Here is a 26,628-nt window from a genome sequence, read left to right as displayed (position 1 = left end):
TCAAAATTACAGCAAATGCTTTATATTTAGTCCCATTTTTTTTGACATACAGTAGCTGTAAAGCCAGCCTCTGAGATACCATGACTGTGGATTGATTAAATTTAGGCAAGGCAGTGGTCTGAAATCCTGAAAATTAATAGATCCTTTCGATTACATATAAGATTCCAAAATGAGGGAACTGCATTGGAGAGTTCTGATTTATGCAGAAACAGTGTGTAAAAATTTATCACTGTCACAAAAATCAGTTCAGCCTGAGCTGCAATTTTAGCCTGCTATAGAGGGAAAGAACTAAAGGATTTAAACCTATTCCTGTTCTAGCCTAGTCTTTTCTTGGTTTATAGAAAAGAGTGTGGAAGGGCTAAAAAAAGAAAAAAAGTAAATCAACTCCCGGAGTTGGGGCTGTCAGAGGGTATTAAATATGTTCCTAAACTAAGTTAGTTTAGTAAATACTGTCAGGTGCAGGAACGTACATGTAATATCAGGGGCATCTCAACCAGGTAGGAAGGAAAATAAGTTGTTCAAATATTATGACTTACTTCTGAACAAAAACAGAAGCGCTGGTATTTATTAAGCAGACACAACTTCCTGGGGAAGACTTCCCGTCCTGCTGGAGATGGGGTGCCCCCAGGACCAGAAAGCCAGCAGAACAGAGCCAAGGACCTGCTCCTGCTGAGCTGTGTTGCAGCTTTGCTCTTGAAAAGCAAACTGTGCAAAGAACAACCAGACTAAAAGGGAGACAAAGAGAGGACTTCTGGGGAAGGTATTCCCAGAGGGAGACGGGCCAGGCTGGAGCTGAGGGCTCTGCAGGCAGCCCTGGGTGGCAGTTTGAGATACAGAGAGAAAGGACTGCACAGGAAAATAACTAACTGTGAGAGGAATTGTCCCTCCTGGGGCTCCAGGAAAAGCATTTCTTTAACCTTATAGGGCTCCATAGTGCATTTTGGTTATCCCAGCCTACTGCCTCAGCCCTCACAGCTGCTGACAGCCCTGGAGGACAGCCACGTTACTGCTCCTGCCCAGGTGCTGCTTATGGGCCTTGGTAATTACAGCCAGCTGGTGCTAATTGGGCAGCAGGTCCAGCACACTGGCTTCTCTAATTCTCCCAGCTGGCTACCTCAAGCAGCTGTTGCTTAGAAGGTTCTAGAAGCAGCCTACAGGAGAAGGCTTGGAAGGAGAAAGCTGTGTGAAGGATTACCTCAGAGGGCTGTGGCACTGCTGTACGTGGGAGAGACTGTCCTAGAACTACTGCTGATGGACCATTGCCCAGGTAGTGGTTTGTTTTCCTTTCAGTGTAAATACTTAAGGAACGGGTGTTGAGCTAAGGGTTTGAAGTTTGGTAGTGCTTTCTGTGTCAGTATTACAGCTTCTACGTTTCAGTTTCTGAAGTTCTCTGCCTGATTGTTAATGTGTTATGTATACTGTGAGGAGAGGGCTTGGGAGAAGCTTCCCCCCCATATCCCTTCTGGAAGTTTCTATTCTTTACGGGACCAGTGTGCGTTGGTACTCCTGCAGGCGGGGCTGTAGCTTTGTGTTAGCTTTATGGCAGTCACTGTGTGTTTCTGGTTGTCCCTGTGAGGGCATGTTCTGGGCAGCCCTGGGGTGAGGTGGCTGCGCGTGTACTCTGGTGTATGTTTTGCAATGGGCTGTGCAGCCTTCCCTGCTCACAACCAGGCTGTCTTGGGGCTGTGCTCCTGCCAGAAGAGCCTTGAATGAGACCACGTTTTGCGTCTTACGAGGCCGCTCTGTTTATAGTTCTGCCTGTGGTATTGCTGTACAGTATAACAAATAAAAATGCTGTGAATTTAACAACAGAGAAACAATTTTGATATCTGAGCTTGCCCTAAGGCATCTATCTCAAGCTGTGATCGCTGAAAATATGCTCCTTGAATGGTGAATATGCTTTGCTGATTATCAGAGAGCAGAGACAGGCCTTCTGCCCTTCTGTTGTTATATATTTCTATTGTGTTTAAAAATAGTAACTGGCAAATGGACCTCAGAAGCTTGACTTAACTAAACACTGCATGTTCTGTTCTGATGTCCTTTCTCCCATCCTCCCCTCTTTTGTTTCTTAAGCGTCTGACTGTCCTCACTAGGGATGGTGAGTAAGCTGGGAATTTAGGATCAACTGCCTTACCTAGCAGGATGTACGCTTCAAGAGATATGCTTCAGTTGCATCCTTCTTAAAAATAATAATAACTAGATTTTTTTTTTTTTGAATGATGTAAGAATGTGGCTGAAATAGTATGGCAAAATTTCTGTCAGAGTTTTAGTACTGAAAGCTGAACTTTACTCACTGGCAGTGTAAGGAGTAATACTGTATAGAAAATGGGTTAAAGATGCAGAGCTGCAGGTTTTTCAGAGCTGCAAATGTGTTATGCAGTGAAGTTTCTCTATCAGTTGAACAAAAATATTCATTTTCTGATAATCACTTCTAAGTATTATGATTCCTGTGCAGTGCCTGGCATCCTGGTGCTCTTCTAATAACTTGCTGCATGTGCGGTCTCTGCTACGGGTTACTAAATCCTCATCAGGCAGGCAACAGCAGTAGTACAGTGGCTTTGCTAATGAGATTATGGCAACAGTATCAAAGTTGCAGTTTACTCTCCCACTGCCTGAAAACATAAAATTAAAACCCCGAGAGCTTTGGTGACTGTCGTTTAAAAAATGTGTTTTCTATAAGTCTACTGATATAATCCTAGAGTAATGTTTATGTAGATTTCCTTCCTTCTGTGACATAACTGCTGGTAGCAATTATGTGCAAGTGCTGTGCGTTTTTAGGTTTAATCAAGTTAAAGCTCAAGTCAAGTTGTACTTCACAGTTGAGATTGCCTGAATGAAGAAAAATGAACTGCACTGAGCTGTGGGACTGCACAACTTATAGCACAACTATTGGCTCTCTCTACTTGTACCGAGTTTTAGTCGTATTACTTTGATTGTCTGGTCTTTAAGTATTTTGGTTTATCTGCAGAACTTGACTGTTCCTACGGAATACTAGGAGTACAGTATGCAAGGAGGCAGTTCCTATGTTAAAGGAATCTTTGTTTGAGCAACAAGGATTCATTCATCTAAAATCCCTGTGAAACATTTTCAAAAAGTGTTTGTCTTATTAACTCTTTGTATGCTGTCCCACTACTGTCCAGAAATTGGCAGCTAGCAGACCAGGCTGCTGACCTCCCACTTCTAGGGGTTCCCTTTCAAATAGTGTTTTGACCATTGATAACTAAGACAAGTTTCCAGAAGTTATGTGATGTTTTCAAATTTAAGCTTGTGATTTCTGGAAAGGGGTAAGAGGCTTTTCAAAATGCATCTCTAAATTTAAACTTTATTTATAAATTGCTTTATTATTTTATTAAGATACATCGTCTTAAAACACACAGAGTATCTGGGGAGGAAGAGTACGAGGGGTGACTGTTTTCTTGCAGAGCTCACGCAACTCTGCAGCGGGTTTCCACGTGCTGAGTTGCTAATGCTGAAGTCTGAGCTGGTGATGATGTAACTATGATGCTGTTCTTTGTTGCCTTTACTACTTCTGCTCCTTTAGGCACCCAGTTTGCTCTGTTGAAATCCTTACATCAGGCACAATGTTCAGTATTGCTTATTTGAGAGGCTCTGAAGATCATAATTTACATAAAAACTTTAGAATTTTTTTTGTAGTAGGCTAAACTGGAGAAGTATTTGACCTGGTGATTGTTCTTTGGAAGGCAGGTTGAAATATTAATGTGTGTATGAATATGTTAACGTGCCTGTCCTGAGCGCCATTACTTCCTGCGGGGTGTGCATGTGTGCCACAGAATGACATGAAGAAATGGTGCGTGATCTCAAGTCCTGTCAACTGGGGAAAAGGTGTGGGAGCCCTTGACACAAGTTGTGCATCCGGCTGGAGAATTTGCATCTCACAGGTTCTTACCAAGTGATGGGAATGCACTTAAAGCATTCAAAGTGACCGCTTTCAAACTAATAGAACGGTTCTGTAAATGATGTTGTCCCTTATATTAGGTCTAATAGTGAAGTATTGTTTTGTGAGCTTACTTCAGAAGACGTTGAGAGTATCTAGGCTTGATTCATCTTCTCATGTAGCCTTTCAAAAGGCTGCAGTTTGCTTTTTTTTTTTCCCTTTTTCCTAGAATCCTTACCTAATTGTGTCCTTGATGTTCTGCTGAGGATAACTTCCATTTTGTGTCTCCTAACACCATGAGGAATATCATGCTCCTAAACTCCTTGGTTTAAAACAACTTCAGCATTGCCTCCCCTTGCCATATGCCTCCAAGAGGAGGCAATGAATGCTGTACTAATGTTTTTTGTGTTTTTACTTGTAACTGCCCTTTTGATCACATGAGCAGAACTCTTCTGAAGTATCCTTTGTATGCTGGTTCCTGTGTTACAGCTCCATGAATCCTCTGAGACGCTTTTGTTTATTATCGTATCTTTCTAAAATCTGGCTTTCCCTTCTCTCAGTGTGGAGTGACTGCCAGTATTTGGTCATCTGTGACCCTCAGCTGCTGCTGCTCAGGAATGCAAGTTCCGTTCCAGCAGCAGTGGATGGCTGCAGTTCCCTCTCATGTGCTGTGTATGTGTGGGTGGCAATCAAGTTGGCAGGGAAAAGGGCAGGATTCTGTAAGGAGCAGGATCCTCTTGTGACTCTGCAAGAGATCTCTGGGAGCCCGAATTTGCTCTGGCTGGATGCTGATATTCTGGCCTGGGTTCAAGACGATATTTTAGTTCCTGCTGAGAGCAGCAGCTGGTCGGTGCACAGAAGCCAAAGGTTTTTTGTTTGCCCAGGACAGCAGACAGGGGTGTCACGTGCCACATGTGCATCTCTTGTAACGCTGTGAACCTGGAGGAGTTGTAGATCCAGATCATGTCATGATTAATTTGGTCTTGGATTTCATACAACCAGCTTTTTGTATCTGAACCTGACCTCTAATGAGACTGTTTAAGAGCACTGTTTCTGTAGCAGTCAGATTTATACTGGAAATGCTCTATCTGGAATTACTGCTGGGTTCACTGCTGTCTTGGTATGCATTCTCTGCTGTCTTGTGGCTGGCTGGTACTTAATGAGGTGGGAGTTTCCAACAATTTTAGGACTCTTTGATACAAATGACATGGGGTATACATGAAACCAGAAACTAGAGCTGGCACCCTTTTTTCTGGTCTGATCTGTGTCACTCACGAGGAACCAGGAGCACACGTGATTTTCCAGGTGACAATAACTGATGGAAAGATGCCATTGCGGTCCTATTTTTAGCCCCTTAAATGAGCGTGTGTCGGCACAACCTTTTGCAGGTTCCACTGAGGGCAAAATGGACTGTTCCTGAGGACTGTCACATGTTGGAAATAATAGGTAGTACTCTTCCCTCTGCCTCTGTTGGGTCAAAGCCTTACATCAGCAAAGTGTAACTCCAAGGCTGAAAGTTTCAGAATAGTCTGAGTTGCCAGGTGGGGTTTTCTTACCTGTCTCTTTGTACACAGCCACATGAATTTAGGAATATCTTTAAGGCAAGAATCCACATTCCTGCTACAAGTGATCCTTGTCTCATTCACTTTACAGGAATATGCTCAGCTGTTATGTGTGTGGCCTTACCATTAAAGGGGAAAATTTATGTTCAGCAAACCTTTTGTTTGTATTTATTGTCACAATGGTTTGCTTGCTGGTGCACTAGTTTTGTTGAACACTTCCTTGAGCATTTTGTTTTGTGCTTTTGATTGCAATAAGTAACAGTAAATTGACTGAAATTTCATTTTCTATCTTGGAAATTCAGATTCTTGAAATTTAGAAAAAAGATGGACGTATTCCTAGAATAGTTGATAACTTATTTGTGAGTATGGAGGGTTTTTCCATTATCCCAGAATTATGGTTGATTTAAAACAGACAAAACAAAACCTCCCCAAAATAACAAAAATAACCAACTTTTCTTAATAGTAATACTGAAGTTCTAAGGATACAGTTAGAGAAACTGAGGCAAGAACAGAGGATCTTAAGTTTCTGTGACCTTAAAATGCAAATGGGGGAAAGATTACAGTTCCTCAAATGGCATCTCAGTAAGTCAGAACAGGTGATGAGCAAGAGGAGTTGAGTACAAACACTTAGAAGTAAAAGTACATCTGCAAAATTCCTCTTGATTTGAATGACTGTTACACTCCTTTCCATCTGTTCAGCTCTAAGAATCTATATTTAGTAAAGCAAATGTGGATGAAATCTGTATACAAGAATTTTGTCTGACAAGTTTTTGATCTGTTCTTAAGGCTTGGTAAGTCAGTGTGTGGGCTCCATAGAAAATCGATTGATGCTCTGTCTTTCTAACATGATGTTGCTTGCTCAGCATGCACTAGTGGGTGATAATTCCTAATCACCCAGAATAATACTGCTCCTGGCAGCTAACTTATTTGTTCCTGGTTTCCATATCTGTGTCTGAACTGTGCTATCACAGTTCCATTGGGTCTAAGGTTAGAAGCCTTAACCTCTCTGGCCATGTGACCTTGGTCTTAGCATCTTCACGCAGACTCCATGAGAGCACAGCAGCTGAAATGCTGGGGAGGAAGGGCTCTGTCTCTTACTGTGCACTTCTGATGGTGTCACTGGGCAATCAGAGTGATCTGTGTATAGCAGCATATGCATCTGGCACAGCAGCAGTTGGTACACCCTCACTGGCCAGCTGGGACTGCTGTGCAGTGACAGTTAAGGTTCCTTCGCTGGCCAGGCTTGACTTCATGGCTTTCTGGTCATCTTTTCAACCAGATGCACTACTGGATTCAAAACTGTATGTCCCTGACGAGGTTTTGCATTATTAGTTGCACCTGGTGAAACTGGAGCTCTCTTGTTTCTAATGGCGTTTTCTGAAATGCAATATAGAGATGAGATGCAAACTTCTGCATCTGTGAGGGCGGTGGTAGGTGGGGGTAGAAAGCTCTGGTTATATGTAGTGTGACCTGACGCAGCCTTAGTTGCAACTAAACATAGTCTGGCATTCTGTGCACCTGTCAGCCTGCTGCTCATGGTGTCCATATTTGAGAGGGGGGGTGTGAACCTAGACCTTTACCTGAAGCTGGCTTCCAGATCTATGAAAGGCAGCTGGCTTGCCTTTTGAAGTTTTGCTCATGTGTGATTATAGTCATGTTTTTGAAAAATCGGTTCTTTGAAGCGCTTAGAAGTTGAGGAGGCAGCCAGCTTCTAGTCTGGCTGTAATCCCACTGAGATTCCATGTGATTAGTGCCTGCTGGAGCTTTATTGTTGCATCACCTGTAGGCAGCAATAACATATTATGCATGTCTCTTCCCTGTAACAGCTTCCACCAAAAGTTTGGATGTGCTGCATCCTTGATGCTTATTTATTTAGGTTTTGTAGACTTAGTGAGAAGATTGATTTCAATCAGAAAAAGAAATGCTGAGCAACAGCATCATGGGATTTTTGGAGATTAATAATAGAATGGCCTGATGACTCTGACACTAATTATGATCTATCTATTTTAAACACTAGAAATGCCATGTGCTGCAAGAAGCTTCTAGCTAACTCTTCAGGTTGCTACAATACTACTGCTGTGACAAACAAATCCCAGAACATGCAGCAATTATCTTTCCAGCACTGTGGCTATCCAGTAAGGAACTGAGCACAGCTGGTCACATTGGTTTCAGCTGCAGTGTAGAATCTCTTATTAGTCTGCAGTGCTTCTGAAAAGGTCACAAAATCTGCTTTCGTTTAAAGGCAGCTGTTTTCAGGTCTATATAAAGAACGTGTTGTAAATATGTGTTCGTTCAGTCCTACTTGTGGAATTAGCTGTCAGTGATTATTTGGAGTAAGTGGTTTGAGCTTATGTTGCAAAATACATCTTGATGTATGCTGAAGGTATGTTAAAGGTAAAATAAATTTATAACACTGACTCTAATATAGCTAGATTTCAGGTGGAATTTCCAGGGTTTGTATGTACAACCTGAATTTTCAATTCAGAAGTGGAAGCGTATGCATATGGAATACCTCACTGTTGCAGAACATAGTGTCTTTGCTAAATAATTCCTGAGATACGTTACTATAAAATAAGTTATGTTCTGAAGAAGGCTGCTGAAAACAGTGGCTTGGCTCTGGAATACACCCTATTCTATAAAAGGCTCTGTCGATCTTATTCAAAAGAGAGCGATACCTTTTTATTTTATATTTATTTATGAAAGATAAATGAAGGTTTCCTTGATGTCCATTCTTTTGGTTTGATAGTATATATTTTGAAAGATCTGATAGGAAGCATGGGTACCAAAGACTTTATACTTCACACAGAAACTGCAGTGAACCTTCTGGACTTATTTGCTCATGCAGCAGCTGTGGTAGCACACAACGGAGCTGTTATCTGGAAGAAAATGAAAGGAAAGTATTGGCTAGAGGTACGCTCTGAAGTTGTTTTTTTTTTATCTTGTAGAAAGTTAAAAGGATTGCAGGAGAAAGTAGTAAATATTGAATAGTGAAATCAATGACAATAATATAAATGGGTGGATTCTAGAATTTTTGTCTTAAACTCTTCTTTAATATCAACAGTAGGTGTTATTAAATAATCCTTGCTTAAATGCAGTTACAGAGATAAATATGTTTTCAGAAACACATTTTGATATGGGAATGGAAAATTAAATCTTCACTTTTGGAGATGACACAAATATATATTTTTGGTCTTTGTTTGTAGGAAGATGGAATTATCTATGGCAGAACGTTTACCATGGTAACGCAGATTATGGTAGCAGAGCCACTGGCTTTTTTTATACCTAGGATCCAGTGGCAGCCAAGGAATAACTATAAAAGATGATGTTTCTGTTACATTTTAAATTGTTAGTTATTATGTATTTCACTCAAAGCCCATTTAATGTGTAATTACAAGAATAATTTTATGTAATTTAAGAGTTAAACTTAGAAGAACATAAATATGCATATAAAAATCATTGTGCATTTGGGGAAGTGCTTCTCTTCTAAAATTCAGGTACTGCAGTACAGTTTACATAGGGCTTCATGTCAGTTTGGCATGCCTCGCGTGTATGGAGAACCAGTGTGAACTTAACCGGAGATGCAATGTCGCCCTGACTGGGACTTATATTCTGCCAAAAATGAAAGTACTCTTGCATCTAAACATCGCTTGTATTGAAGACTTCTTCCATTCCACTGTGAGTCTGTAAAGCTGTAGTGGAATATCTACATTGGTGTCTATATCAGTTAAAAATAAGGGATTAAGAAAGATGAGAATCTTACCTCTGCTGAAGGCACCAGCTGGGTAGATTCTTGTCTAGTTGAGATGCAGTGAGAGGAACAGGGCTGGAGTCTGGTTTTCCACAATCTGTGCTTTGTCAGATCACCAAGTGAGCGTTTGTGTCCCTGTCTTCTGCTGTGTTTCCCTGGGGGAAGAGATTGTGTAAGACATGGGTGTCTGAGACTTTTGGCTTGTCTGGGCTGCACTGAGTAAAAAGGAATTGTCTTGGGCTCCATATACGTGTTTTGCTCCAAAAGCGATGCCTCCTACTTATTTCCATGGGAACTACAACAACTACAAAGAGCACAATAACAGTATTTGATAGAGTAAATTCTCAGCTACAAAACGCTTTTTCAGCATAGTCACCAATGTTAGCTAAGCATTTTCGCCAGCAACGAACAACAGCCTGCACGCTGTGCTCAGAACAATCTGGCACCAGCAGATGTAGCCAAGTGCCACCACTGCTGAAACACGCCATGCGCTGCCTCACTGTGCTCACATCCACTGTTTGGTCTCCATCAGTATTCACAAGCATCAGTGAATGTCAGTGGGTGCCATTTTTTCTGCATGGAGGAATTCAGTGGCACACCTTTGCTTTATATGCACTTGCATGCCAGATGATATTTTGTCAGACTGCCCCTCTGCTGCCATCTGTCACATGGTAAGAACATGGAACAGAATATTGGTGGGAAGGTTCAACCTCTGCTGCCATACCATGAACATCTGCTTCTGATGTCATGGGCCAACATAATAACACAGGAAGCATTGCTTTCAGAGCGGACCCCCCAAATATCGTTAATACATAAATAACGAAACATTTCAATTTTTAATATTCTTCTTAAAATATTAAAAAAGTGAGGAACAAAACCATAAAACTAGTGGGATATTTGATAATGTTTTTGTGAAACTAATGCATCAGGCTGGTTCAGTGACAGTGGCTACAGCTCTTAGCAAGTTCTCAAGGCGTTTGGCAGAGATTTTTCTGATAAAATTTTACTCTTCCTGTATTTCATCCTTGTCAGTTGTTCACAGATGCACATACTACCAAAAAGTGATGACATGAATGAGGTGTGACTGTGAAGTGAGGGCTAGCTCTCTCTGGTAAGAGGGGGCTTATTAAAGTTGGGTAAATAAACGTGATCAGATTTTTGAGTTGCACAACTGATTGCAACTCCATATGTTCAATTTGAAAATTGGCAGGTCATGTATTTACATCAACAGAAAGTGGTGTTGCAAACTTTTTTTTTTTTTTGGCAGCCTTGAGACCTATTCTCAAACTCCTTTATCAGACTGGAAAGCACAACTGCGTATTCTTCTCCGTCTGGAGCACTGTGCCTTGTGCAGTGTATCAAAATGCATGGTTATGCGCCGTTGCTTGAGTCAACGCTGCACATCAGTGCCCTCCTGGTGCTTTCAGTCAGCACAGCGCTAATAGTGCCCTGATGGTTAGGTTGTTGCAGAGCAATGGGTGTGCACCTGAGGCATTCCGCGGGGAATCTATAGTGCAGGGCCAAGGGGGCCCAAGGGTTGGACATACCTGGTATGAGATATACTCAGAGATGATCCGGTGTACAAGGAAAATATTGACTTGAGTAAAGTACTGACTCTATGAAAGTCATCTGTATGAAATCTTTTTTATTTTTTTGTGCTGGAAGATGTTGTATGCCTTTCTGTAACTTTCTGAATGCATAAGAGATTTTCTGTAACTAAGAGGAACCGATCACATATACAAGGTCGCCCATGGTTCAGATTCAAAATTGATAACCTGTCAGCAAAAGTGATGATCTTACCTTATTTTTTTCTGTAATTACAATCCAGAAATAATTTTAGTTCAGGGATGGAGAAAATTAACAGATGACAGTGATACATGAGGCTGATTTATTCAGTGTCTGAGGGGTCTACCCTGGGAGATTGAGCCTTGCTGCGCTGAAGGCAAGGCTGTGATCACTTTCTGATTGTGGCTGATATCCACTGCTCCAGGAAGTTCTTCTGGACCCAAGTTACTTATAATACCTGATACTAAGGCACCTGCCTCGCCTGGTGCGCTTCTAAATTTCTTATGGACAGATGGAAGTGAACCTTTGCCTGGAACCCAAATTTATCTTTGCAGTGAGTTGATTTTAAATCTACTGATGTAATCAGGTGCTTTATTTGCTGGTTTCCAATTACAGAGGTACCAAATGGCTCAAAAAATATTAAAATCTATTTTTTGTTGGAGTGGGTGTGATATTCTGGAAGCTGTGAGAGAACTGTGTCAGCTTAGGGTAATGAAGACTTTGTTCTAATGAATGTAGAAGTACTGCTTGTGTACCTGAACAAAAGCTTTTGGGAAACACCTGTACCTCAATGTTGGACAGATCTGAAATAGTACTGTTTAGTCCTGGATGCTATTTTAATACTCCCACTATGGCGTTTAACTAGAATTAGAGAATAATAATAGCCAAGTCCGTCATTATCTAGGATTTTTTTTTTTTTTACTGGAGTAATATGTATTTAAAATATTGGTTTTGTTTCATTATTTTCAACTCTGTGCTGCTGCTACCTGTATTTTTGTTTTCCTTCCTTTGGTGCTGATGCTAGACTTGCTTGTTTCTCACTGGGAAGATACGTATAGCGTCACTGGGAGAGGACGATGCTGAAGGGAGAGGAAATGAGAAGTCTGTACATCTGAAATCTCAACTTCCAGATGTGAAGGTTGGTCTGGAATTCAACTGGCAGACTTTTGGTTTTTAATATAGGAGAAGGAAGAACTGAATTATTTCTGTAAGGAGCTTCCTTATGCTATTGGCTACTTGAACTGGTCCATTAAAAAAAAAATTGCATGTATTTAAAAAAGAAAAAAACAACAAGAAAACAACGGATGTGTTAAAGTGACATTGCAACCATTATTTGAAGTCAAAACTCAGCAATCAAAAGGCTTCCAGACTAATTAATTACTCCCACCAGTAATAAGTAAATACATGACAGCAGTCTCCAGTATCAGAATATGCTTTTTCATCTCCCTTTTGGCTGGAGTACTGAGCAATAAATCTATTAAAGATGCATGTATGGAGTTGCTCTTTCATCTGAAGCAATATTGAGCTTTCACTGCTGAATGTTTTTATTTGAGGGGGGAGAAAGTCACTTCACTTAAAATGCTCTGAGTAAGAGTGACTGTCCTGCTATTCTAACCTCAATAGTTCGTGGCTGGTGAGTTACTGCTTTGCTTTAGGAGAAGACAAAGAAGTCCTCTGAGGTGAGAGAACTGAGTCCTGAGTGATGTTTCAGTTCACATGCAGATGAATGAAGGAGGAAGTCAAATTGAATGAGATGCAGTGTGAATTATGATGGTCTGGGGAGAAGGAAATGCTCTCCGAGTTTGAAACAGTTGCTGGCTGTTAGACCAGTTGGATGCAGTGGGAGTAAGGGCAGTTACCCCGGTGGGTCTTAAGCTGTGTGCAACTATGATTAAGGTGACTGAGTTTGAGTTGGATTTTTTTCCAGTGTACCTATAGAGAGCTGCTGGAAAGCTTTTGTACTTGAATTCTTGAATTGTGATAATGTGGGAATAACTCATTCTTTAAACGCTGGAAGTGGATTTTGATTTATAACCATTGTACTGCAAAGCAAAGGTTGAGGCATGTTGGGTGTCTCAAATTCCTTGTGTCTCTGTCGTTCATCCAGAACAGAGGATGCAACAAGCATAACCTTTTATCCTTAAAGGGCAGACCAGCATCTGTGTCATGGCGAGGCAGGGGGGAAGGTTACTTTTTTTTTTTTTTGAGATAAAGTGTCGTTGGTCGTGCACGATGGAAACTCATGACTCACCTATGTGAAAAAGGGACATGCAGGAATCCTGCTTTTCCTCACCACTGAACTGCTTGGCTGGTATGGAGGTGCTGCTCCGAGAACAGTGACTGCAGTGTCCGAAGAACCTGGGAAATAGGGCAGGGAGTGGCAGCTGCCTCATCTGCTACCCCAAAGGCAAGCTTTGCATGAGGTTGTGTTGCTGTGGTTCACTTCATTTTGAAAGTACTCACTGCAAGACCAGTTAGCGTTGTTCTGACTACAAGGAAAAGCTATTAAAAAAATCTCAGTGTTGCTACCAGAATTGCTATATTTAACTGTTGCCAGACAAAAATGCTATTGGAAACAAACTACTGGTGTACATAATTTGACAAGACAAACCCTTCAGTTCTGATTCCAAGTGTTATGTTATTAGGATTACTCATGAGGAATTCAGACACTGAAAGATATGGGAAACAGTTGTGTTTACCCAGATGCATGAACTTTAGAGGAAAAGTCATATAACTCCACCAACCAAACATGGGAACAATGTATGCATTTCAGATGTCATGTATATAAAAGTGCTTGTGTATCCATAGGCTGTGTTCAGTCCTTCCCTTGGTTTGTTTTTTACTGCCCTAGTGAAAGAGGGATTCTGGTTAGGTTTACAGCTCTGCTGCATGACAAAAGCTGTGGGCATATGTATGAGATTAGCTTGTTCTTGTAGCTGGACAGTCTCTGAAGAGGTGACTCACTAGGTAAAAACATATTCAGCTACTGATCTGTAGAATTATTACATTTGGCCCTAAGTGCTTTATAATTCGATTTGTTTTGTGTTTCCCACTCCTTTTCATGTATTGGATGTTCCTATGGGAAGGCTTCATTTACTGCAGCTTTGCCAGAGCCAGCAAAGGTTTAGCCTACAAAACTTGTAATGAATCGTACATCTTATATTGTTGTTTCTTGTTTAATTTCATGAGAAGTTGAATTTATAGTTATCAGAGGGTGGATCTTGATTTCAAGTCTCACTCAGCAGCAACCTGTCAGGTAGACTTCTATCTGTTGTCTTGCACTGAGGAAAGATGGCAATATATTGTTGAGGTAACGGTTTGCTCTTTCAGACATCTGCATCTAGGCTGTGCTTTTTCCCAAACACGCCAGAGTGCATCCTTCTCACCTCTAGGTGTTGCTCTGGTGTGTTATCAAACACTGATATCAACTATTATTAACTGTGCACAGCTTTACTGGAAGCATGATTAACTTTCATGTGTCACTTCTGAGATAGAAATAGAAGTTGTTTTTAAAGTTGCTTTGTATCCCGATACTGCATGCATCGATGCCTAAATCACTGAGGTTCAGAGTAAGTTTTTAACTAAGAATTCAGCTGTAATAACACTAAAAGGAAACTTTCATATGTACAGCTTCCAAGCAGAGAATCTCATCAAAGCAAATTCATCTTGAAATATTAAGTATTAGGAAAAATGAAATATAATTCCCTTTGAGAAGTTCTATTGGCGGCCAGTCACGAGTGGTGTTCCCCAGGGGTCGGTGCTGGTGCCTGTCCTCTTCAATATCTTTATTGATGACCTGGATGAGGGCATTGAGAGCACCCTCAGTAAGTTTGCAGACGACACCAAGCTGGCAGGAAGTGTCCATCTGCCTGGGGGTAGAGAGGCCCTCCAGAGAGATCTGGACAGGCTGGATCTCTGGGCTGAAGCCAATGGGATGAGGTTCAACAGGACCAAGTGCCGGGTCCTGCACTTAGGCTGCAACAACCCCAGGCAATGCTACAGGCTTGGGGCAGAGTGGCTGGAAGGTTGTGTGGAGGAAAAGGACCTGGGGGTGTTGGTCGACGCTCGGCTGAGTATGAGCCAGCAGTGTGCCCAGGTGGCCAAGAAGGCCAATGGCATCCTGGCTTGTATCAGAAATAGTGTTGCCAGTAGGAGTAGGGAAGTCATTGTCCCTCTGTACTCAGCCCTGGTGAGGCCCCACCTCGAGTACTGTGTCCAGTTTTGGGCCCCTCACTGCAAGAAGGATATTGAGGCCCTGGAGCGTGTTCAGAGGAGGGTGATGAAGCTGGTGAGGGGTCTGGAGCACAGGCCTTATGAGGAGCGGCTGAGGGAGCTGGGATTGTTCAGTCTGAAGAGGAGGCTCAGGGGAGACCTTGTTGCTCTCTCTAACTACCTGAAGGGAGGTTGTAGTGAGCTGGGGGTCAGCCTCTTCTCTCTTGTAACCAGTGACAGGACAAGGGGGAATGGCTTCAAGTTGTGCAAGGGGAGATTTAGGCTGGACATTAGGAAACACTACTTTTCGGAAAGAGTGGTCAGGCGCTGGAACGGGCTGCCCAGGGAGGTGGTTGACTCACCGTCCCTGGAGGTGTTCAAGAAACATTTAGATATAGCGCTGAGAGACATGGTTTAGTGGGGTTATTGGTAGTAGGTGGATGGTTGGACTGGATAATCTTTGTAGGTCTTTTCCAACCTAGCTGATTCTATGATTCTATTAGCTGTTAGTGAGGGTTGCTGAGAGTTGTTCAGCAAAAGTGATGGGAGAGAATGGAGCAAACCTGTAACTCTTGACCTAAGTCTAATGGGTATCTACATGGGAACAAGGGTCCCTAGATACACTTGCTGTGGGAAGTAGTTTTCTTGGAGTTTTCTCTGTTACACGCATAAGAATTCATTTCAGGCAGTATATTTTGTTTTGTTTTCTGCATATGTAATCTCTTGTGATGAACTCGTGTTGTAGCCTAAATGTAATTCAGGCAGCATCTACAAAAATCTAGCGGATGCAAGACTATATATTTCTTCCACCTGATTCCCAGGGATGATTTTGGGTATTAAATGGCACAGTAAATAAATAAGAAGTCCCTTCAGCTATTGTTGCAGAGTAGAACTTGTTAAGATTTGACTTGGTTGTTTAGCTTTTGAGATGCATACTTGCAATGCATTCTGACCCTTGCAGATTTGGGAATGAACTGTAGGCGTATGGGTTCAGCGGGAAACTTTTGATCCTAATCTTGTCTTACTGTACTTCCAAATTACAAATAGAGGTAGTTCAGGAGAAAGTCAGAATTGGAATTTTGAGGAAGCCATGCATTTCTAGGCCCTATTTATTTCTTTAATATAAATAGCATGTGTGCGGTCATTGCTTAATGTAAATTTCCTGGCATGGAATACAAAAGTGAAAAATAATTCAGATGTGTGAAATGGTTGCATATTCCTGGGGAAATGCTTTCTACATCAGCAAAGCTGGTTCTGCTTAATACTAGTTCTTCTTCCCAGGTTGCTTTGTTGCCCTGCCATCAGCTTTGTGCATGTTCATGACTTCAGCCACCATGCTTTACCTTGGAGTGTTTGTGGGAATCAGCAGTGACATCCATTCTCGTTAGCATGGTTGGTGCACCTTTAAGAGCCACTTGAGTGAATTTGCTCCTACAGTGCACTGCATGTATTCTCAGTGCTTTATTTCAGTCCCTCCAACAATTACAGCCCAACAGTGTGAGCAATGGAAAGGGGAAAATCTGAGATTTATTGTGGAGTCTGATTTTCTGTTTTCACAGAACAGGAGCTTTCTTTTAATGGTATTCAGCAAGTTCCTTTTCTCACAGGAACTGTGCCAGAAGATGGCATTGCTGTACACAGAGCACTCATCTCCATTGAAACAAGTCATTAACAGGAGTGGAAAAACTGCAGCTCAAAAGTCCATTAGGCTGACGGGAAACAAACTTGCCTTCATATCACACAGCAAGGACAGTTCCATTAAAATATGTAACGTGCCCAGGAGTTATTCTTTTTGTTGTTGTTTAACAAGAAGCTTGTGTTTAAAAGCACAAATTAGTCTGTGTGGGCTGAGTGTGTGTATCTCAGTGCTGAGAACTCTTTTTCAAATGGAAATAGAAGACATAAAATCTCCTGCTCGCAATACCTCCTGCCAGCATCTTACTCTTTGGCTTCAGTCTGCTTGTCTTCCTCAAAGCACTGTTTTCTAACCACTGCTTTATTTAATAGATTCTGTCAATTTGGTTTTGCTAAGGTATATCTGTAAGTGGTGTTTGGCACACTCCGAAGGCTTCTACAGTGAATTTAATCCCAAAATAGTAAGTGGCCCTTGGAGGTAGGGGAAAGGTAGGGGTAAAGCTGTAGTAAACTCACAGGAATGTGTTTTTCCATCTTTGTAATTCTTAGCTAATTTTGTTACTAGTGAATTCTGTTATTCTAAGGAGAGCTGTAGCTCTGACTTCCCCAGTCAGTGGGAAGAATTGATGTGATTGCAGTTGGATGGAAGCTCTTCTTGGAAAAAGTCAAAAATCTCAGTTTTGCTGGGTGTCTTTCTGCAGGTGCAGTCTATGTGGCTCTCTGTGTTTGACCACAATACAGTCAGCGTTGGGTATGCTGTGATTCCAGCTCCTCTGGGAATGTTAAGTTTGTTTGAAAGCTGCTTGTTGCTATCGTGAGCTACTGAATACCATTAAGTTGGCTCATGCTGGTGACTGAATTGCACAAACCGCCTCCTTCGATTATGTCCTGAACGCTGAACAGAGATGCACAGAAATTCAATTAGAAGGACATAATGCTGGAAATTAACAAATACCAGAGAACTTCCTCTTGACTTCACTAAAAATGAAGTTAAATTCCTTTACCAGTAAAGCTTTGAGGGGGAGGAGAAGGAAAATAAATAACAGTGAACAGAAATAGGGAGTAGAACAATTATTTCAAGTTACCTTCTCAGCTAGAAAAATGAGTGCCTGGCATGCCTCGCTTGTTAATTTGGCATTATTATGTTCCCTGATTTTCCTCCCTGCAGGACCACCAGGTACTGGAAGAGAGAGTGAAGTGCACAAATGCCATTCTTTTTTTTTTTTTTTTGGCTTCCCCCATTGCCTGATGAAAATTGCTCTCTGGGATCTGGTTTGAAGTTAGGGATGGATAGGTAAGCAAAGGGCAAGCTTAGAACTAGGAAATGATACATATTTTCAATGGCTAGTGTCCAGATGTGTGGGTGGATCTCACCTTGATCTTTCCACAGGTAGAGACTCCTTTAGGAAGAATATGGACCTGCTGTTCATTTAAAACTTTCAATTGGTGTTTTTAGCAGCAATTCTTGCTGTTTCCCTGTGAAATAATGGTCATTAAAAAGAAAAAACTTGAAAAAGAAAACAACAAAACAATAAACTTGCCTTGGAAATCCCATGGCTCTGACCTACAGTAATTCAAAGCTGTTGTGTAGACACAGACTAATGTGCTTTTGGCAAACAGTTCAGTCTGTGGCTTTGCTCTGCCAGGAAGGTGAAAATTGTCCTTGATTTTGTGGTTTGGGAGACCCTACAAGAACAGTTCTCAGAATTGGTCTTTGTTAGCTTATTTCTGAAGGAGTTAGCGATGGAGAGAAAAGTTTCACTTCAGTAGTCAGTTACCATGCAGAAGAAAACTCTCATTTTTGCTGAAATAGTACAAGTATTCTCCTGCTGGAGAATACCGCTCCTCATCCTGCCAAGCAGAACTTGTTCCTGGGCTGAGCTGCTGGTTATCAGCCTGAAAAGCACATCGTCTGCCATGAGCCCAATGGCCTGTTGAGTTGTGCCCATGGAAAGGTGACAGAGGGAGACTGGGCTGTTCAAGAGGCAAATATCGAAGCATGGGAGAATGGCTCTAGCTAGTGAAATGATTTCGTTTCTTTCTGCAGGGGAAATGGGGCTCCTCGCCAAGCTGCCTTGACATCCAGCATGGTCCCCTAGAAAGCACTGAAACAGTTGCTTCTCCCATCTTTTCCTGGTGAATGCATATGTATTTACTTGGGCTGGGCTGGGCCTGGTCCAGCTTTTATTTTACACTTGGGATTTGCTCCTGTTGAACTCCGGAAGGAGTCAGATATGAAAGGGGTGCAGCATTATGCTGGACTCTTTATGTACTCAGAGCTAAAAGCATTATTGATTTTATTTGCTATGAATGAAACAATTAGATTCCTCTGGAAAATGAGGGAAGAAGGAATGGGAGGGAGGTTGAACAAATGAATGTTTCATGCCATACATTTCAATGTGGTGATTTCCTAGCTTGCTGAATGTCTGTCTTCATATTTTGCTTGGTGCGTGTGTTGTGCTGCAGGATTCAAATACCCCATCTCACTGAGCTGCACAAAGGGTACTGCCGCTTCCCTTGGTCTCAGGATGAAGTTGTAAGTCACCTTATGTCAATGATGTGCAAACGTAATGCAATTTGGAGGGAGGGCGGAGGGAATAGTAGATGTGTGTGTTTAAAAAATATAAATTCCAGCATAAATCTTTACCTCATTTACAGTTTTAGTGGGAGGGGTACTTAGCACTGTTAAAGCTTTAGCAGAACCGATTCCAGGCAGCACAGACTGGGTGCTGGAAACCAGAGCTAATGTATACAGCATCACAGAAGTTTCTATTTTTGCATTTCTTCCTACTTGCTGTTCTCCTTAACCCTTTCCCCTTCTGTTTTCCATAGCATCTCAAAACCCATTTTCTAATATTTTTTGGATGTGTCAGTATTTTCTAATTAAAACTATCAATTTGTATGTGGCTAAAGCAGTTCAGGTTTCAAGATCCCTGTGCCTTGACTGTGAGGTTCTACCTGCTTTATACAGACAGGTTTTATCTTAGTTCCAGAGCTGCAGGCCTTCATCTTGAATTCTCTAATTGCACAGAGGAAGCAGTAATGTTGTATTAGCACTTCACTTTGTCCCTTCTGTGCTGAAGCAGTAATGCATAAGGAGAACAGGAGGAGCTATCTGTGATCTTTGAACCACGTTATAAATAATGGTATTTTCTGAAACACCTCTGGAAAATAAATGCTAGTGCTGCTGACCTAGAGTGTTCCTTTCTGTTTAGAAGAGACCATTACTTCACTGACCCGCTTTGTTCTCCTCTGTAGCAATGTTCTGCTGATTTATTTTGTGCTCAAAAAGGAGAATTACAGCTGTGCTTGTGATGTGAAGGATCAGATGTGTGACAGATTTATCTGAAAAATCCCATTGACTTCTGTATGTTTGATTATGAGAACGTGGCTCTGTTGCGCTGGTAGGAAAACAGCCATTGCAGTACAGCTAGGTCTTGAACTGGAGCTGACCTAAATCCTTATGATCAAATTGGCTTCTGATTTCGTGTATGAAACTTACTCCTTCAAGTTCTTACTGAAGTTCATTTGGAAAAAAAGTAATAGGCACCAAGGCACAAGTCATTAAAGTGACCCTAGTGACGCTTTGAGTTTCACCTCCCTCTTTTGTGGTAATTACCCCTATTCCCAAAGAAAAAGAAATGTAGCTTAGCTTAATACTGTTGTGTCCTGCGTTCTTTGCAGTTAATTGTAGCTGAAGAATCTCTTGTGAGAACATGTGAAGATACGGACAAGCTGTGGAGCTGCTGGAGCAGGTTGGGCTCTCTGCGTTGCCGATGGGGCAACCTACTATAGGGAACTTGCTTCAGCGGGGGGCTGGACTGGGCGATCTCCAGAGCTCCCTTCCGACCCTGTGATTCTGTGGTGGTGGCACTGCTCAGCTTCAGGAAACGCGGAGACGTAGCGCCGAGAGACGTAGTTAGCAGGGGTGGGCTGACGGTTGGACTAGGTGATCTTAGGCGTCTTTTCCAACCTTAATGATTCTGTGCATCTGCTAAGCCGTATCCCGGTGTGGTTTCCGTTCTGCCCCTTGTCCTCCCTGCCATTCCTGCTTGAATCTAATGAATTAGATTCTTTTCTCATTCTGTCTTCTGCACCCCCACCGTCATTATTTGGCAGAGCTGTAGGCACAGACGTGTTGTAATGCGGCAGCGACGCCAGCTCGGGCTCTTTTTGAGCAGAACGAGCACCGCTTGCCAGCCGGCCTGCCGCTCCGCAGAGAGCCGGAGCTCCGCGCTCTGCCCGCTCCCTGCTCCGGAACCGTAACCGGCGCTGCCGTAGCTCGCCAGCCCCAGCCTCAAACGTAACGCTCTCGAACGCGGCTCGGTAGGGCGGGGGGCAGCCCGACAGCGGCCGCGCGTGCCGGCGGGGGCCGCTCCGCCCGCGCCCACGGGCCGCCTCTCCGAGCCGGGGGTGGGAGCGGCGGTGCGGGGCTGCGGCTCGGCTCCTCCGCGCGGTGCCGCCCCGGAGCAGGGAGGCAGGGCGGGCTGCGGGGGCCGGGCTGCCCCACCGCGTCCTGCGGCACTCGGCACCGCCGCCCGCAGCCGGAGAGCCTTCCTCAGAAGCGCTGCTGCCGAGAAACACGAGCGCGTAAGTCAGCCGGGGTCTCTTTCCTCCTGCGGTGCTTTGTAAGGGGTGGGTGTGAATGCTTAATTTTATTTTTGTTCCTAATGATTATTTTTCGATGGCAACCCCGCGGCTTATTCTGTGTAAGAAGCCATTGAAATATATAGCGGGGAGGGATAATCGGAACTCTCCGGCAGAAACGGGAAGTCTGGCTGCCGGCAGGGGAATATGCCGGGGAGAGGGTTAGCGGCTCGTTACCCGCTGGCTCTGCTGCACGGCGGGAGAACTCCCCGTGGCAGCCCGGGGATAGCCGGCACAGGTGCTGCACCTCCGGACGGACCGAGCGGCAGCGGCGTGCGGCTTTGCTGTGCTACATCTTGTGTTCTGCTGCCGGGGGTGGGCGTGCTGGTCGGGAAGATGCGGAATGAGATGTGTAAATAACTCCGGCATCTTCTGCAAAGAGCTGTCAAAATTGTTCCTTCCCCTCCTCCCCCCGTTTGTTGTGGTGGAGTGGGTTGCTAGAGGAGATCTACCGGATTTCTGATTTTTTTTCTGTTTAAATGAACAAAGGCTGGAGTGAAGGAAGATGTCCTCAGTCCCTAAGGCTTTCTTCATCCCCCCCACAGAGACTAGTGTGTGAAGTCCCTTGCATTCTGCTCGATTTCCCTCATAACATACCATGTAGCACTCACTGGTGCTTCTGATAGTAAATGGTGGAACGCTGTCCATGTGAAGACTTGACCGAGCGATGTGTGGGCGTAGGGCTTCGTTGGCAGTGAGACGGGGATCCTGACTGCGCAAAACCTGGGGATGCACTCCTGGATGCAGCTACTGGGCGTGTCGGCTGCTGGAAATATGGGTGGTTATCACCCTCGCTGCTGGTTCCCTGCTCGTAATGAGGAGGGGAAAAGAAGGAGTTGTCGGTGATGTAAATCCATCAGTTCTGATTTGGCTCTAGTTATGTCCAGCTAGCTAGCTGAATTTTTTTCATTTTTTTCTTTTAAATGTGGTATGTTGTTGAAGAGGGAAAATGCAATCCAAGAGTGTGCTTAAACTGTGAGTGGATTTATATGGGATCCTGCCTGTGAAATACTCCTGTTGCTCTTTGCTTCTCTCATTTTTCTAGGGCTGCAAGATGGGCTCTGTCTCTGGTGTGAGGAGATGTTACTGTAAACAGAGCAGGGAGCTATTGAAAATGTGTCTGTAAATCGATACTTCTTGCTTAGAAACCGCTGCTTCTATTGGAAGCACTTGCTCAAAGAGTTGGTTAATATAGAAAAGCAGATAAAAGAAGAAAACAAGCCCTCTCTCTAATCTGTAACTTTTGCTAGTTTGTTTTATGCGTAATTCTTATTTTCGCATCCATGTATATCCAGTAGGCCAGAACTACACAAGGGCTGGTGCCTGCTGGCAATTCATTCAGGTTTAGAAGATAACCCAGTGCTGGTTGGGTTGGCACTGGTATCCCTGGGCCTGATCTGAAGCCTGCTAGTGTCAATAAAAGGTGTTGCTTTGACCTGGATGGATCTTGGATTGGGTCCCTTTCTGCCATCTGTGCAATTAGTGACTGTGGATTCCAGCAGTGTCTTGGTACCAATTCCTGAACTTGTTCCTAAGTATTTAAAACAAACAAACAAGTCATCTCATCTTTCTCTTGTTTCACTCAGTGGAAACAAAATATGCTTTTACTATAGATCTTTCTCTTGGTTTTTGTTAGATGATCTCATTAGTGCACAGCAACCTGCATACCCTAGCAATTCAGTGGTCTGTATACAATCCCTGACTTGTCTCTTCTGTCTGCACATTAAGCTACAGCGATAGGGTCAATAAATTATTGCTTCCAACGCAACCTGGGTGTTCTAAGTGTAATTAGACCTTTCCTTGGCCTGCTACATCTGTAGCTCTAAAGAACTCAAAAAGCCTTTCATTGTTACTGCTGAATGGCTTTCTGTCTTGGAGTGATTTAATCTAGTACTTACATGGCATGGGAGACTCCATAACAAGCGTAAGATCAGAAATAGCTGGATTCTCCATGATCTTTGTCATGTTCTCTAGCAGCTTAGGTTGAGGGTGTCTTTGCTGTAACCCATGGCTATGGCTGCAAGACTGGAACTCCATTAATCCCTCCCAGTAGCAGTGGGAACCCGCCCAGTTTTTAATGTTTGGGTGACTTGTTGTGAAGGTTTTGAATGTACACCATGAGAAGTCTGTGCTTAGAAAAGGAAAAGGTGGCTGATCAACCAGAGTGCCCTAAAGGAGTAAATACTGAGCACGTACAGCTTTCTGCACGTCTTGTGAATGTCTGTCTTTAGTCTTGCGCTGTGAACTGTTCTGTAAGTTCAGTATTTGGGTCTCTTTAATTGGTATAATTTGGCCACAAAGCATAAGCAGATATCTCACGTAGTATACAAAGCAGCAGATTTAAGTTAATGCTGATGTGTTTACAGACTGAGCCAAAAGCTTTTTGGGGTTATTATAACATGCTGGGCATCCAGCCCATCTATCCAAGTGTCTGAAGGAGATGAGTTATGGATTGACACATTGTACGAATCGGCTCATCTGAAAGGCAGATTCTGCGATTTGTTGCCATCAGTAATTTAGATGTATTAAGCATAGCTGAGGATGGACAGCAGTGTGGCCAGGGCACTGAGGTGGGATTCAGGATCCCATGAGCTATTCCCTGCACCACTGCAGACTTCCTGTGTGACCTGGGGCAAGTCATGAAATGTCTCAGTAAAAAAAATACTTCTTTCTCCACGGCATGCTGTGAAGAGTTTGTATGGTCCCTTCATAAGTTATAAATTCAGTATAAATGAAAACATTCTTGTGAAGTGGATGCCACAACCCTATCCTCTGAATGTGCTTCCTACTGCAATATACTTACGTTTAAGCATGCATGGCTAAAGGTGCTAACTTATAATTTTGGCAATAAATCTGCAATACTGATTTGGGGGCAACTATGAGAAGGGCCTCGTTATTAATCTCAAACTACCAGAGACTATTCCAGCTGTTAAACATGACATTGAGTTTTGTTGTGTCTTAGCAATGACAAGCTAATGCAACTTTTACAGTGACTTAAGTATGCAATCCTGGGTGTTAGGAATAATGGCATGCAAACTTCTACTCCTGTGACTGCTGCTATTGTAATCTAAAATTATTTGGATGCTTAAGTTTTGAAAGTAGCTCATTGGGAGGGCTCAACCAAGTGGAAAGAGCTGGATTATCCTCAACTGGATAAAACCTGTTTTTTAAGTGAATGCACATACACAAAGTTGTATTTTAAGCTTAATAGCATGGACCCTGACTTAGAAGAATAAACGGTTGATATAGTGTAGTTGTGAGGCATCTGTCTGTTTGGAAGTGATATGTTTGTGTTCTGATAGAACAACTTTATCAAGGTTAATTAATTACACAGAACAGAAAGTTCTTCAACTTCATGTAGTACCTTTAATTAAAAAAATAGGCCTCCCACGTGGATTGTGATGCACAGCAATTAGTCATAGACTTTTACGTTGAAAGAAAAAAAATACCTTTAAATGATGTTAGTCTTTTAAGCATAGAAGATAAGTACCACTCATGTCAATGTGTTTTGTTTTCACTTCATTGCTTGTCAGTGTGTATTCCTGCTCTCACAGAGCTCAGAAGGTGACTGTGCTGTCACAGAGGGAAGCCTTCTTGTGCCCCAGGTCCATGCTCAGCTGTGCTGGGTGCTTTGAACCAGAGCTGAGATGGACGCTGGTGCTGTTCTGCCGCTGGTGCGCGGTCATAGTGGCATGCAGGACATCCGACATCCCCAGGCTCACTGAGGGCTCTTTGGTGCCTTCTACTCCTGGCCGATGCAAAGTGTCTCCTGCTGGCTGAGTCCTCCTTCATGCAGAACCAGTTTGGTTTTTATGATAGTTTATATCTGAAAGAATAATCGGAAACTGTATCAGATTTCTTGGAGCACAATGCTCTCATGTGGTTAGCTGTGCCATTCTAGCTTCTCAGCAGAACACCTCTTTTGCTTGCTGAGATAACCTTTTGCCTTCCAGTGATCCCCTGAGTTCTCTTCTCCATCCCATCTTCAACCTTTGCAGTGAAACCAGAAACTTGTCACTTGACTGCCTTCCTGTGCTATTTCACTGACCTTCATAGGTTACATTTCAGAGACATTTATATCATTTGCTTTGGTTTAGGGTTCTGAAGTCTCTCCTAATTAAGCTAGTGGCCTGAAAATGCTTTTCATATTGTTTCCATGCTTCATTTGAACTCATTCTGAGATGTCTTTGTCCTTTTCTACTCTTTTTCCTGACCAAAGCTTTCGCTCTGTACTTGTTCCCAGCTTTACAATGTGCTCTGGAGAGAAGCTGCAAATAAATATTAAAAATAATATACTTACCAACCTATATATACATTTCTGCATATAAAAATAGAAAACTTGACTCACCAGGTCCAAGCTCACTCTGAAGATTCATTTTGGAAATTGAGAGAGGAAGAACTTGTTAAAGCAAGCAAAGAATCTCTTTTTTTTATATATTTTGAGAACTTTCTGCAGAATACAGGCACTTTGTAAACCTTGCTTATGGAGAAGACTGCTTTTCTGAACAAATGACAAATGTCTTTTTATTAAAAACAAGTAACGCTCCCTTAAGTCATTTTTAGACCAATGTTACGCTGGTTCAACACAAGGTTAAAAATAGTTGAGCACTGAGCTCTTTGGGGATTTTTATTTTGTGGCTTGTCACAGTTTCCAGGTGGTGGCAGTCCCATAGTCTATTCAAGCTCTTGAGCTTCAGCGATGGCAGTGTTTTTGTGCTTACATAAGAAATATCCCCTTCAAATATTTTTCCATTCGCTCTTTGAAGTTCTGGAGATAGAGCCTAATGTTGTTTCTTGTTTGTTTGCTTGTTTTTCCTGGGAAAAGACATGGGGGGAGTGGAAAGATGCAGCTTGAAATGAATCAGTTACAGTTTACAATTATAACTGACCTTGAGGGAAACTCTAAAATTAGCTGCCAAGGGGCTTTAGTTATTGTGCTTTTTACAGAAAACATAGCTTTTGTGATGCTTTCAATATTAAATAGGAATATCCTATTTATAAGAGATCTTGTTTCTACTTTTTTTCTTGGACAGAGAGTTGAAGAGTACTAGCAATAAGTATTTATCCATTTTTAATAGTATGAATTGATTCAAATGTTGGTTTTTGGAAAGGGAATCATCAATGTTATGATTAGAGCTGAAGTAAACATATGGCGTTATGAGCGCTTCTCATTTCTTGGTCTTTTTAAATAGTGGCCGTGACTTAAAATCTTAATTGCTGACAGTTACGGAGCTGGCTTATACGTCCACACTCCAACCTGCAGAACAGCTTCAATTTTTACATCCCACATTTTGCTTTGTCATCCCAAGTTGATGGGAGCAGAAGCAATCCCACAGCCTGTTCTGTAGCAGCTTGTGAAGATG

The 26,628-nt window shown here is 42.6% G+C and overlaps 1 protein-coding gene and 1 long non-coding RNA gene across 3 annotated transcripts in view; both read left to right on the top strand.

The window, feature by feature from the left end:
• The window catches only part of ANK2 (ankyrin 2), a 347,429-nt gene that overhangs the window by 5,778 nt on the left and 315,023 nt on the right, over nucleotides 1-26,628 (top strand). Inside the window, exon 1 of one of the 2 annotated variants that reach the window (XM_021394064.1) lies at nucleotides 21,085-21,208. The exons of the other annotated variant lie outside the window; for it this stretch is intronic. The gene's annotated coding sequence lies outside the window, so the exon portion shown is untranslated. Of the gene's footprint in view, nucleotides 1-21,084; nucleotides 21,209-26,628 lie in introns of those variants that run through there. 2 annotated transcript variants of the gene reach the window in all.
• On the top strand, nucleotides 1,179-8,762 carry LOC110397589. Its single transcript, XR_002437874.1, has 3 exons — nucleotides 1,179-1,267; nucleotides 8,264-8,367; nucleotides 8,661-8,762. It is a non-coding gene; the product is annotated as an uncharacterized LOC110397589 (long non-coding RNA).

The sequence above is a fragment of the Numida meleagris genome, chromosome 4 (assembly GCF_002078875.1).
Source record: "Numida meleagris isolate 19003 breed g44 Domestic line chromosome 4, NumMel1.0, whole genome shotgun sequence".
Classification (NCBI taxonomy): domain Eukaryota; kingdom Metazoa; phylum Chordata; class Aves; order Galliformes; family Numididae; genus Numida; species Numida meleagris.
This window is presented reverse-complemented; position numbering and strand designations above follow the sequence as displayed.